The sequence below is a fragment of the Clupea harengus genome, chromosome 12 (genome assembly GCF_900700415.2).
Source record: "Clupea harengus chromosome 12, Ch_v2.0.2, whole genome shotgun sequence".
Classification (NCBI taxonomy): domain Eukaryota; kingdom Metazoa; phylum Chordata; class Actinopteri; order Clupeiformes; family Clupeidae; genus Clupea; species Clupea harengus.
In genome coordinates, this window is record NC_045163.1 from 12,065,134 (window position 1) to 12,080,133 (window position 15,000).

Here is a 15,000-nt window from a genome sequence, read left to right on the forward strand (position 1 = left end):
CCTTTTTGTGCATGTTCAACACGTGTGTGTGTGTGTGTGTGTGTGTGTGTGTGTGTGTGTGTAGATATTGTAACCTGCTAGCAAAGCTTCCCCATTGCTTAGGTAATATGCAGGTATTTCCTATGTATTATAAGTATATTTACAGTTATCTAAAAGTGGATTTAAATATACTCCAAGGTGAAACAGTCATTTTTAAAAGTACGGTACTAGGGCAAAAAGATGTCCATTTGTATATTTAAGAGCATCTTAATGGTGTCTCAAAATAGTGCACTCAAGTACACTTAGTTGTGTGTAAGTACAGTATATCTTTATTATCACTAATGGCATATACTAAGTACATAATTAGTACTCGAAAGTAGCACACTTTTAGGACATTAATCATGAGTGCATGCAAGTATATTAAGTATACTTAAATGAAGTGGACTTCAGTGTACTTTTTTTATCTAAGCTTTTTTATTATCGTGCACTATTATTATTCTTTTAGCACATTCTTCTAAGGACCTAGTATAATTATCATGTCAAACCTCTGACAAAAAACTGATATGAATAAATATGAACAAATATTTTAAAATATATTCTAGGTTATAAGATAACATTTGCCGGAGGCCAGAAAGATAATTTTCTTTTAGCAGCAAGAAATGTTACCCCAGTAAAACATCTTATTCACATTCAATGCACATGCTTGTAGTAATATCTTAAAATGGATGGCATTTTATGATGCTATTATCAAAAAATATCTTAGTAATAACTTATAATAGTGTTTCCCCTTTATCCACACTGACGCCACATTGTCAGCTGAGTGTTAATGCTCCTGCTGTTTGATGTTTTTGGAGATGGAGAGCTTTCCAGGCAAAATGTTAATGCCCTCGTTAAATCTGTAGAAGGGGAACTATGAACAACTATCCATGGAATTGTCCATCACATTGCAGAGGGAATTCTCAGCATTCAGAAACAGGCAGTGCACCTTCCCTATGATGATGAGCCGGAGGCCAACAGAGCAGGGTTTACTCACCTGGCAGGTACTCCTGCCTTATTCCATATGGCTTGGAGTATTGCCTCAGGCAACGAACAAGGACTCCTGTCCACTCAATGTAACTACAGTCCATCTATGACCAGAAAGACCACTTCTTAAAGATCTTGACTGGTCTGCCTGGCTCTATCCTTGATGTCTAGGTCGACAGGATGAGCTCAGAATATGTGCAGAAGCTGTATCAACCAATCTGGCTGGTACCTGGAGGTTATTCTTGCCTTACTTCCCCTGTCTGTTTAATGACACCATTGCACACTGCTACAGATATTTACATTTATATTCACTGCTGAAGTTGTATCAGGAACCACTGCTATGGTCTGTCATGTTTTTTGAAAAATGTAAAAAAGTTGGGTATAACCGCTTTGCGTCATGGGATGCAGTAGCTGACAAAGTAAGCCCTGGCTGTTTGGAAAATTGAAAATTTTGGAAAATTGAATTTAGGCTTAATTTAAAGCATTCAAAGCACACAATTAAGTAACTAATAAAACACTTCTGTATATTTCTGGGGTAGTATACAACATATATCTGATATAATAATAATAATAATAATAATAATAATAATAATAATAATAATAATAATAATAATATATCTGAATAACAACATCAATTTAAGTAGTACAGTATTAAGTATTACAGTAAGTACGCTGAGGTAGAAATGTACCTGTAATTAGTGCATGTTGTGTTTATTTTTTAGAAAATCCACTAAACTTGAACTTATATTTAAGGCATTCATACTATTATGTAATGCACTAATAAAGCATGTCTGCTTATTTTAGGAGTTGTATACTTTATCTTAATACACTAAAGATCAATTTAAGTATTAGTGCTAATTACTGTACAGATTAAGTACAATGAAGAACTACTGAGGTAATGGGTACATTTATTATATATATTACACTTATATTTAGCACAAGAAATGTACTTGATGATATTAAAGTACATTTTCAGTACATTAAAATTCGCTTTATTTTTACCTGGGATTCTAGATCACACCTTTGCTACCTGTGTCTGAAAGCACACACTGGAGCAGCATTATGCCGGCTTTAGCAGGGTCTCTGTTTAAAAGGGAGAGAGGAATGAAAGAGAAAGAGAGGGGGGGGGGGATGGAAACATACAGAAGATATAATTTTCCCTCCCTGAAAAGACATATCTTTCTTTCAAATCTAATCTTGTTCTAGACAGCCCTCCATTTATGCAAATGCAATTTTTCTAAAGGGCTAGGAATGCAAACAAATGACAGAATGAAAAAAGAGAGGCCTACAGAACCAGCCAATAAGATTTATCCTCTGTGTTGCTCCTGACTACGACAGTGCTTCCGTTTGACTGACAGGTAGTCATTAACGCCGAATGTTTTGCTTTCTAGACTCAAACTAGAGCAGAGCAGTGGTAGCTGGGGTCTGTCCGTCTGTCCGTCTGTCTGTCTGTCTGTCTGTCTGTCTGTCTGGCATGCAGAAACTCGGAAACACACATTTATTTGGTTGATTGTTTGGTTACGTATTAATCTTTATGGTTAAACAAATTATGATTATTGCAGATTTTAAAATTTTGAAGTGAAGCTCCTGAAGTTACTTTAGGAGTTAAGTTGATATCAAATGGTAACCTGGCCCCGCCTCCCCATTGCATGCTCTCAGCTCAGTTTTCGCTGTGATTATAGTCTGGAAGCTCTGTTCACAAGATGGATCCCTGGGCCACTCTGAGTGGCCTCCAAACAGTGACCAGTTGGGTGCCTAAGTGCAATGATGTTGAAGTGAAGCGTTTGTTTGAAATGGAGTAACAACAATGGCGGCAGTGCTGCAGTGACGAAGCGATACAAACAGTTATAGCGACACGAGCAAACATCGAAAAATCTAAGCTGAAGCAAGAATATTTTATAAATGTATTCATCAAGGGCAAAAACATTGTTTAATTACTGCCAATGAGATTTGGGAAAAGGCTTATATATCATCGTGCACCGTTAGTGGTGAAGTAGGAAGTATAGCAATCCCATAATGGTCAATGTCGATTGGTTAAATGCTGCCCAGATGATTTCAAAATGAACCCATAGTTTACTCCTGTTAAGATACAACAAGTGTACACAATGTCCAGTGGAGCATGGCATGACACTATCTATTCACAAAGTTTCACGAGGCTAATCAAGTTTCTACCAGGCTAATCAGGTTTCTACCAGGCTTATCAAGTAATTCAAGAGCTTCTATACTTCCAGCTTAAACCTCACTGGACAGGAGCCTAGATTTCTCTCTGCGTCTTTCTGTCGCTACCTGTCTGTCTCTCTCTCTCTGTGTCTCACTCTCTCTCTCTTCCACCTCAGGCCTCTGCTGTCAAGTGTGCTGATGTTATTAATGATAGGCACCATAAGGCAATGGAGATATGGAATGTGGGTTTGCACAGTGTAATAATTTTGTTATTTTTACAACCAAGACAGGCATAAGCGCACACACACACACACACACACACACACACACAGACAAATTAATGCTAAATAACCAGTGCTTCTCCTAGCAGCCTAATGGAAAATTTCATGATCTCTGACATGCTGGAAATTGAGAAGATCAGTTATGAAGCTAAGGAAGCCTACTGTCCCTGGAAACTATGCTTTTTTTTCAAAACACACACACACAGACACACTTGCCAATAAAGCAAATGTCCTTTGAGTGTGCTTACTCACTGAAAACAGCTGGCCCTGAGGTCTTTGGTAACTGAAAGCAGAAACATGTCCCCACAAGGAACCAAAATCATAGCTTTTTCAGACACTGATTATTCGTCTTCAGACTGCTGTAATAGTTACCTGGGATTGTCCTTAATTTTAACAGTCAGTGCTGACAAATGCATTTACTCTCCTAGGAGATACACAGTCAATAAATATGTTTCAACTCTAATTCTGTTTGACAAGGATAGCAGCAGTGTTAACAGTAGGAACATGATTATTCTGTATTGTAACGTGCAGGGGGCTAACGAAGCTTACGGATGATGTAAGAGAAACACAGCGGGGGGCTCCTGGAATCCCATGCGCGTTGAGCTGAGTGTGTTAATGCTCTGTTCTAAATTAGAATGTAGCTCATGTCTCCGTTCCGTTTCTAATGTTAATGTGTGTGTCTGTGTTTATTGCTGTTTGATGCCTGTGTAGTCCCCTGTGTTAGTTTAGTGTTGTTTGATGCCTGTGTAGTTCCCTGTGTTAGTTTAGTGTTGTTTGATGCCTGTGTAGTTCCCTGTGTTATCTGTTATGTCTGTGTCTGTGTTTGACCTGCCTCTTCCTTTTTCCACCTCTCCTTATCCTTCCTCTAATGATATCTCCTCTAACTAGTACTTAACTCACACTTACAGTCGTTGCATTCCTGCACTTTTTTTTATTTCTTATGTAAAATAGTATTTATTGTTACACTAGGTCTCTATTGCTCGTAGCCTGATTGTTCTCTCCTTTGGACGTTGCTTTGGATAAAAGCGTCTGATAAATGACTAAATGTAAATGTAAATGTAAATGTGTTTCCCCCAGTCTGTATCTGTGTTTCCTGTCTGTATGCTTTCATAATGAAAGGCTTGCAGCCAAAATTTCCTTCTTCGAAAAACCCATCGACGCTACAATATGATCTTACCTGTAGCAAAGTTGACAATGATAAACTCATTGTCATTTTCCCGGCAACGTCATTATCGGCCGGATCAGTACCCCACTGGCGGTGTCCCACTTCTGGTCTGCTCTCGGACCACCATCATCTATAGTGTAACTGCCCGTTGATATTAAGAAAATAACATAATAGCAATTTCTGAATATTTCGAAAATAATATCCTTGGTAATAAAAGTAGTTGGTCAATTAAAGACGGATGTTACGCACTGGTGAAAAATGTTTAAAGCAAGTGGCAAAATAGTGGGCCATTTGTCTGTAACTCACCAGTGGACCGCCAGAAAACCGATGAGCAAAAAGCCCGACTGGTCCACTGGTCTTCTGCTATCAGGGCAACAGCACATCATTACCAGCAGTGGAACTGCACAAGTCTAGCAGTAGCAATGGGGGGATTCCCTGAAAGTCTTGATGCACTAATTCACCTTGGGCAGTTGCTCAATTAGAGGTAGCAGTAACTTTATCAGCAGTAGAGCAAAAAGCTAAACCAGTGAGTGAGGGAGTGTCAGACTAACATCAGTTGTTGGCAGTTGTAGCCCAGATAAGAGTAGCAATAAGAGACGGACTGGTAATATCAGTAACAGTTTTTGATAGTAGCACAATTAGCGGTAGTAGAGAGAGGCTCCCTGACATGCTAAAATCACTGACAGTATTAGCAGTTGTAGCAAAGCTAGCAGTAGCAGGGGGACTCTGACATTGTAATAGGACTAGCAGTGGTAGTGGTTGTAGCATAATTAGCATTAGCGGGGAGAGACTCACTGACATTAATATTACTGACAGTATTAGCATTTGTAGTGTGATTAGTGTCAGCAAGATACCAAGCTCCCTTACAGGCTCTGGACTGCCGAGTGGAGGGCACAGCTTTATTAATATGCTTGTTATTGTACTGCCAAGCTGATCTGAAGACGGCACAGTGGGAAACCATTTGGCCCCATTTGTCAGTCACAAGAATCCTGCTGAGTGTGTAGGGAAGGATACTGTGTGTGAGTATGTAAGAGTGTGGGGCAGGCTGCTGTCTGTGTGTGTGTGAGAGAGAGTGTGAGTATGTAAGAGTGTGGGGCAGGCTGCTGTGTGTGTGTGTCTGTGTGTGTGTGTGAGAGAGTGTGTGAGTATGTAAGAGTGTGGGGCAGGTTGCTGTGTGTGTGTGAGTATGTAAGAGTGTGGGGCAGGCTGCTGTGTGTGTGTGTGTGTGTGTGTGTGTGTGTGTGTGTGTGTGTGTGTGTGTGTGTGTGTGTGTGTGTGTGTGTGTGAGAGAGAGAGAGAGAGTGAGTATGTAAGAGTGTGTGGGGCAGGCTACTGTGTGTGTGTGTGTGTGTGTGTGAGAGAGAGAGTGTGAGTGAGTATGTAAGAGTGTGTGGGGCAGGCTACTGTGTGTGTGTGTGTGTGAGAGAGAGAGTGTGAGTGAGTATGTAAGAGTGTGTGGGGCAGGCTACTGTGTGTGTGTGTGTGTGTGTGTGAGAGAGAGAGAGTGTGAGTGAGTATGTAAGAGTGTGTGGGGCAGGCTACTGTGTGTGTGTGTGTGTGTGTGTGTGTGAGAGAGAGTGTGAGTGAGTATGTAAGAGTGTGTGGGGCAGGCTACTGTGTGTGTGTGTGTGTGTGTGTGTGTGTGTGTGTGAGAGAGAGTGAGAGAGTGAGTATGTAAGAGTGTGTGGGGCAGGCTACTGTGTGTGTGTGTGTGTGTGTGAGAGAGAGAGAGTGTGAGTGAGTATGTAAGAGTGTGTGGGGCAGGCTACTGTGTGTGTGTGTGTGTGTGTGTGTGTGTGTGTGTGTGTGTGTGTGTGTGTGTGTGTGTGTGTGTGTGTGTGTGGGGCAGGCTACTGTGTGTGTGTGTGTGTGTGTGTGTGTGTGTGTGTGTGTGTGTGTGTGTGTGTGTGTGTGTGTGTGTGTGTGTGTGTGTGTGTGTGTGTGTGTGTGTGTGTGTGTGTGTGTGTGTGTGTGTGTGTGTGTGTGTGTGTGTGTGTGTGTGTGTGTGTGTGTGTGAGAGAGAGAGAGAGAGAGAGAGTATGTAAGAGTGTGTGGGGCAGGCTACTGTGTGTGTGTGAGTATGTAAGAGAGTGAGAGCAAGCGAGACTCTGATGTAAGTGGCACTGACAGGGAATAATGAGCCGACAAATGTAAATTTTTCATTCATGTAGCTGTGGCGTGTGTGTGTGTGTGTGTGTGTGGTGTGTGTGGGTGTGGTGTGGTGTGGTGTGTGTATTTAAAATATGTAGTGTTTGGTATAGTTTTGTGTGAATAACCTTCATTTCCGCTGTAAAAGTGGTCCATAGAACTGTTCAGAATACCTCTTTGAAAAGACAATGACAGAGGAGCAGTGGCCTTATGTGACCTTTTGTGCGTGGGTGTGTGTGTGTGTGTGTGTGTGTGTGTGTGTGTGGGTGCATTCTAAAATAAAGGTAAGAACTAGTTTGGTTGGGAAATGGCAAGTACTGATTAATAGATACAAACAAAGAACTACATGCATGAAATAGCATGTACGTTCTTACGTACAGTATGTGGACATGTGTGTGTGCGCCTTGTGCTGTTGCAATGAATTCCATCTGAAAGATGCGTGGCTGTCAGTAGACCGTTTATCATTCCTTTCCGATCCACAGGAGACCAGTCGCAAAACAAGCAGATCTTTATCCTTTGTGTTTCTAGCTGTTTTTTTTGTTTTGGACGTTCTGCATGTCTGCAATACAAAATCCGAAAGCGTGTTTGTGTGTGTGTCGGCGTGTGTGTGTGTGTGTGTGTGTGTGAAGGCTAGTGATTAGACATGGTTGCTCTTTAAGAGCAGGCAGAGTGAGGGTGAGGCTGGGAATGAGGTGAATTTGTAGCTCATAGACGGTACCCAAATGTCTGTGTTTATTTGTGTCCTCATCTTTATCATCGCCACGACGACCACAGTGACTTTCCATTCCTTCAGTTTTGTCCCAAAACATTCCAGCATTCAGGCGATACATCACTGCTTGACAACCTATAACCAGGAGCGAAATAGTGCCAAGTCAGGCTAACTTATGACTGTATGTGTCTGTGACCAAATGAGTTCAGGGCCTGTTGTGGAGAAGACTGCAATGTTTTGCCTACAGATCAAAATTAAATGTAATTATGGAGGAATGGTCCCCTATCATATGTATGCTCACTTTGTTTCATTATACTAACATGATGCTCCACTGACACATATCATAACATATCAATGTTAATATGCATATTCATCAATATTAAGTATTTTTAAGTGTTTTTAAAGTCCCAAGAGACGTTTAAATAGAGAGATATATTCATGGAAATGTTCACTGATGGTAACTTTGACTACTGATTGGTCACTTCCCTTGTCCGTCAGCCAGGAACCAGGGTAGGAGAAAAACCTGGACTGGGTTCAGGTTCACCAGAGGGTCCTCTGATGTCTATTAGCAAAGTGATGTCTAACCAATCAAATCTATGATTTGCTGAGCTTACATATTAAGAAGAAGCCTAATAACACAAGTTGCTGTCATATTAACAATGAGAGCCATTTCATATTTGCCTGTGTCCCCAGTTAACAGATAAATCAGCAAACAAGTCTATGAGAATGGTGCTAGCATGCAATACAATGCAATAAACAAGTGTTTTACGACATACTCGTGTTGTGATGTTAAATTGTGACCTACGACAGTGAAATGTAACTTCATAAAAGTGTTACTGGAAAGAGGACTAACTAAGAGGACCAACAAAGCAACAACATGAAAAAGAAATTACCTATGATGATTAGACAAACTACAGCTGATTAAATATCATTAACTGACCAGTTTTCTAATGGATATGAATAGGAACGTGAAAGTGAAAGTACAAATATATCCAAACCATTTTTGGGCTTTTGAGTCCCGTACATAAGCTTGCGAATGCTATGTAAAAAAAAAAAAACACACCTGCTCCTGTGGCTTCTCATCAGTCACATGCAATGGATTTTGGATATAGTATAGTTAAATAACACTATGTGCTTATAGTGATGGTTAGAAATATTTCTAGAAGTTTTTCACGAGTGTGTCTGAAGTTCTGGAACTCTCCATCTCGAACCAGAAAATTAGGTGATGCATATAAATAATTCCTAGGTGAGACATCCAAAACAGTGATGGTAGCTCCACATAAAAAATGAGCTGTGGGAGAAAAACAAACTATTACTGCAATTGGCCACTGTTTCTCTGGTGTTTGTGTTGAGTAGCACACATCAGGGTTCGGGATCAGTGTTAGAAATCTATCGGTGGTATCTGATTTTGCAACAGACCTAATAATAATAGGTAATAAAGGAGCTAGAGCATGGTGCGTATATTCCACTCCATTCCATTTATGTTGGGGGGGGGGTCTTGCCTAGGGCTCCAACACTGTGTTCAGAAGGGTGTAATATCCCATCTCTGTTTGTGTTTTAGCAAGAATGACATGAACAAACATGCCCTGTTTTCAGAAGGAAGTACGGGCTAATTTCAGTGAGAGGGAGTGAGCCACTTAAAGCAGGGCGCAGTGGATGAGATGGACTGTTTTAGGCAGAGAGGCTGTTCTTGTGCCAGTCTGAAGCGGGGGTGAAAAGCTTGGAATAATTAGCCGGTACCATTGTGGGCTCGGAATGCCATAGCTGTGCTTTTTGAATGGGAATGCTATTCTGGAATGCTATTCTGGAATGCTCTTCTGGATTCTATTCTGGCTGCACAAGAGTGGAGCAGTTTTGGGCCGAGCTAGAAGACCTCCCTGAAAGATCTCAGGTTCTACACGTCTCAGATGTCGGGAGAGACAAAAAGGGAGCGAAAAACAGAGGGATACCTAGAGAGTTAGAGAGGCAGACAGAGATAGATACAGAGAGTGGGAGAGAGAGCGAGAGAGAGAGAGAAGAGCTAGTGTTATATGGCCACAGAAAGAGAGATACAAAGAAACTGGGAGAGACGGAGAGAAAAAATAGTGTGACATAGACAGAGAGAGGGGAATGAGATGGACAGAGAGAGAAAGGGATCTACAGACAGAGACAGAGAGGTGTTTTTTCTTCTCGCTGGTCCGGAAGAGGCACTTGTCACGGCGGCCATTCTTTTTAAGTAGACTAGATCTCTGACCCCTGCGTTCCTTACATTGGGGGCTTTGTTTCCATGGCGGCAGCTGTTCACATTCCTCGGCCGCCCAGCACAGAAGCACTGAGCACAGAAGGGGCACACACACACACACACACATACACACACACACACACACACACACACACACACACACACACACACACACTCAGATAGACAAAAGCTCAGCTCCAGTACCAGTAAGGGAAAAGTGCCCAGACACATCAGCTATCACGCCCCCTCACACTGCTGAAGTGTTACTGCAGGATCGCAAACACACCGGGAGTCCAAGAGAGTTTGCCTGCCAGTGTTGTTTTACCTGTTTTGAACCTTATTGACAAGGCTGTAAAAACTTCAGACAGATAATAACAGACCGACCGACAGACAGATAAATAGTCAGACAGTGAGACAGACTGATAGATTCATGTATGGTAGAGATGGAGAAGAAATGTTCATACTAATGCAACAGCTATGTTTCCTTTCTATAAAACTTTTAAAGACAAAATGATCAAATTGAGTTTTCCTGAACTATTATCTTATCCCGCCTTTTATCCTAACACATCCTACTTCATCTCCCTTTCCTCTTTTATCCTAACACATCCTACTTCATCTCCCTTTCCTCTTTTATCCTAACACATCCTACTTCATCACCCTTTCCTCGCTCAACAGAAGAAGAACATTCCCACACTAATGTCTTGGTCTCTGTAGGTCCAGGTCTTGAGCTCTGTAAAGAGCGTTGATTCCAGTGACTATTGTTAATGACACTATATAAATGAATGAAATTGAATTTGAGAGTTTGCATAATAAGTCCCATACTCCCAGGCTCATGTCCACATGGGTAACTGTAAGCCCTTGCTACACGAGGCTGAGTGCAGTAGGCTTTTAAATGGGTTATTTAATGTAATAAGCAGCACTTCAGTGTTACTGCAAATGTAGTCAAGTTTCAGTCCTGTTAGGTAGGAAGAGGAGAACTCAGTAACACCTTGTCTCTGTTTGATTCATTCCAGATGGCATATCTGGTCAGGCCATTGCCATGTATCAACTATCATGTGATCATTACCGGTTATAATCATGACATCTTGATGTCCGTCTTATGAGAGAGAGTTCAGATGAAGTGTTAACAACAGCCCACAGCTGAGAGTGTGTTTGTCTTCATGTGTGTGTTTCTTTGTGTGTGTGTGTGTGTGTGTGTGTGTGTGTGTGTGTGTGTGTGTGTGTGTGTGTGTGTGTGTGTGTGTGTTTTAGTATGTTTGTATGTTTGCTCGCTGATAACACCCTCACCAAGTTCACACTGAGCTTAAGGGGAAGCACCATGGATCTTTCTGTGTGTGTGTGTGTGTTATAGGGGAAGCATGAAGCAGCTTTAACATGTGTGCTAATCACAGTTAGCCCCCAGAACCACTGGCAGAGTTCAGTGCAAGTGAAGAGGACACCAGCTCTCTAATCCAGCGCAGGCAGGCCCTGGGAAGCAGCCCCTATTACCCAAATCTGCAGAGATAAAGGATTAGCTCTAATATCCCAGTGTGTCTGCCATGCAAATATGCCCCAACCAACAGTCATTATCACTCAGCACGTGTACCTACACACACATGTGCAGGGATGGGGAGAGTCTAGCTTATACAGACACACACACACACACACACACACACACACACACACACACACACACACACAGCACACAGCATATAACTTGTGGAGAAGACTGCAATGTTTTGCCTACAGATCAAAATTAAATGTAATTATGGAGGAATGGTCCCCTATCATATGTATGCTCTCTTTGTTTCATCATACTAACATGATGCTCCACTGACACATATCATAACATATCAATTGAATATTCAAATGAAGGGTTATGCCCAAAGATTTTAATTACATCTTTTAATTAAGGCTTGAAATGAAATAATTGCTTTCCCCTGGCCTAGCTAAGACATCAAACAAGTGTGGATAAATATGCCTTTTAGTTTACTCTCTGTCTTTGTACACCCCTCCACAGGCTGTAGCCATGCTCATCTGCCTCACCTTACAGGGACAAACAGCTCAGAGTAGGGAAGAAACTCCACTTCTCCTTAACCTGCTGTGGTCTGGATTATAATCTCTCTCACTTAATGTCATGTCTTTGGATGGAAGCGCCTGCAGGATGATTGAATGTAGATGTCAATGTGAACATATTATATTACTATACTGCTGTTTCTACCTAACTATAGTCACTATGGTTCTGCTCATGATGAGTAATGGTTCTGCTGTTGTTTCTACCTAACTATAGTAACTATGGTTCTGATCATGGTGAGAAATGGTTCAGCTGCCGTTTCTACCTAACTATAGTAACTATGGTTCTTCTCACGGTGAGTAATGGCTCCAGAGGTTCCGCTGGTGTTTCTACCTGAACTCTTCCCAGAATCCTTGTCAGTTCCCTCTTGCTCAGCACAGCAGACTATTGGAACCAGTGGCCTTATCCCATAGGGGTTCACTTATAGGTAGGCATATCCAGTGGCATACTACTCTTTTCTCTACTCTTGATACTAATCAAAGTCAGTCATAGAAAACAGCATATAACTCCACGTCTGCATTGTGTCATACCAGTGAGGTGGGGTGGGGGGGTTCACAGGTGTCTGATATTTGTTATAAAAAGGGAGTGCATTGCTGACCCCCCCCCCCCCCATTTCCTGTTATCCCTGCAGGTTTGTTCATGCCCTTCCTGGTCTTGATTTAGCAGCACAGCAGATGTTCGAACATACAGAACACAAACCCAGACTATACAGCATGATACAGCAGCACGTAGATAAACACACAAGCAAAAGAGTTTCTGTGTGTATCTACTCGAGTGTGTGTGTGTGTTTGTATCTACTTGTGTGTGTGTGTCTGTATCTACTTGTGTGTTTCTGTGTGTATCAACTTGTGTATGTGTGTGTTTGGGTATGTATCTACTTGTGTGTGTGTGTGTGTGTGTGTGTGTGTGTGTGTGTGTGTGTGTGTGTGTGTATCTACTCTTATCTGTATGTGTGTGTTTGTGTATTTACGTGTGTTTGTGTGTCGATGTGTTTCTGTGTGTGTACTTGTGTGTGTTTTTGTGTTTATCTACTTGTGTGTGTGTGTGTTTTTGTGTTTATCTACTTGTGTGTGTGTGTGTATGTGTGTGTGTGTGTTAACGATAGCCACATGTCATAGGTCACGAAACTCTGACCTCCTGTCCCCGAAATGACACGTTTGTGTCTGAAGTGCCCCTTCACAAACACAGTCACACACAACACTCACACACAAACACACACTCGCACACAGACAAACATTTTCCATGTTTGTGACTCAGACACCACATACATTCTCTCTCTGTCACCTTTTCCATATTTCCCTTTTCCATATTTCTGTACGCTTAACCTCACCTGACCCCCCAAACACACACACACATACACACACACACACACAGACACACACACACACACACACACACACACACACACACACACACACACACACACACACTCAGCCTGACACAGAAAACAAACAGAGAGGCAGAGAGTAGTTGAGGAGGCGGAGGAGAGGCAGAGATAAATGTGGGAGAGATAAAAGGAGAGGGGGAGGGAGGGAGGCAGGGGGAGAGGGAGGGAGGGGGAGAGGGGGAGAGAGAAAAGAGAGTGAAAGGGAGAGAAAGATAAATGGAGAGGTTTGTCAGTCGCCTACATGAGAAGAGATCAGTGTCTCTCCTCTGTCCTTATGTAACTCTATAGCTGTATACTACCAGCACCCGTTCTCTCTCTCTCTCTCTCTGTCTCCCGTCTCTCTCTTTCTCCCTCTCTATCTCTCTCTCTCATTATCATACAAACACACACACACACACACGCTGGCACACACTGTCTGTCTCCCTGCCCCCACACACACACCCAAACACACTCTCTCGCATACACACTCTGTCTCTCTTTCTCTCTCCCTTCCTCTCTGACACACACACACACACACACACAGACACACACACACACACACACACACACATACAGGTACACTCTCCCATGTGTTAGATCATAGTGATGACACTAACTCTTGGGGAGGGAGGGATAGGTGGATCATTCTTGTCATCCGCTGGGACAAATGCCTCTCTTCCTGCTGTGGGGAGAAACAGGAGAAGGCTGAGACCATTTCACACACAGGACATACCTCTGTGTGTGTGTGTGTGTGTGTGTGTGAGTGTGAGACCATTTCACATGCAGGACATACCTCTGTGTGTGTGTGTGTGTGTGTGTGTGTGTGTGTGTGTGTGTGTGTGTGTGTGTGTGTGTGTGTGTGTGTGTGTGTGTGTGTGTGTGAGACCATGTCTATTTCTTTCACAGTTGTTCCCAACTCTATAAACTTACTAAAACTTCTAGAAACTTCTGTTTTGTGCTTCGAGACCTCACCTATAGTGACCCTCACAGCTGATGCTCTCATGGTTTTTGGATTGGATGGATTTATGCCTGCAGCTCTGCTCCAGTTAGTTGAGGCACTGTGCTGTGTTATTTAGGTTAGGGCACAGTCTGTGTGAGTGTGTGTGTTTGTGTGTGTGTGTGTGTGTGTGAGAGAGAGTTGTAGTGGCATCAATGTGATACCTTGGCTTGAAGGGAAAAGGTCAGGTTAAGTGTGTGTCAGTGAGTGCAATTCTGGGGTCTAAGTCATATACTTGTGTGTTTTTTGTATGGTTGTCTTTTGGTGTTTGCATTTGTCAGTGTTTTTATGTTACCCTAATGCATCTCTTTTCAGTTGTGTGTGTGTGTGTGTGTGTGTGTGTGTGTGTGTGTGTGTGTGTGCATGTGTCTGTGTGTCTGCATGTGTGCTGAAACAGCTCAGAAAACACTAGTCTGATGGCTTTGCCTGGTCAACCGCAATTCAGCCTCTGATTGGTCGAGGCTCTGCCTGGAATTCCACTCTCCGCTCTTGCGTCCGCCCACCTCTCTCAGCCCCGGGGGCGGTGCAGAACAACGGCATTCCCTTACACACAAGTGTGTGTGTGTGTGTGTGTGTGTGTGTGTGTGTGTGTGTGTGTGAGGCTATGGTATTGTATGAGGTAGAAGGGGGGTTTCTGCATTGCGGAGAGCCAGTTTCGAGAGGAACAGGCAGAGAATGAGGTGTGCAGTGATTTGATACAATAATGAGGATTTAACTGTGGAGCTGAATTTAAAAATAATATTAGTTATACAATAGAGAATACTTTTACTGAGCCATTGTCAGTTCATTTGTATTGATCCATTTTATTTAATTTCTCTATTTCTTTCAGAATAAAGTACAAATATGCTATATTATCTGTACAGAACCTTCCCCAAGCAGTACTTTCCATCTCCCCCTC

General features: G+C 42.4%; 1 protein-coding gene across 1 annotated transcript in view; it reads left to right on the forward strand.

The window, feature by feature from the left end:
- The window catches only part of dab2ipb (DAB2 interacting protein b), a 165,329-nt gene that overhangs the window by 5,047 nt on the left and 145,282 nt on the right, over positions 1 to 15,000 (forward strand). The gene's annotated exons all lie outside the window — the stretch shown is intronic.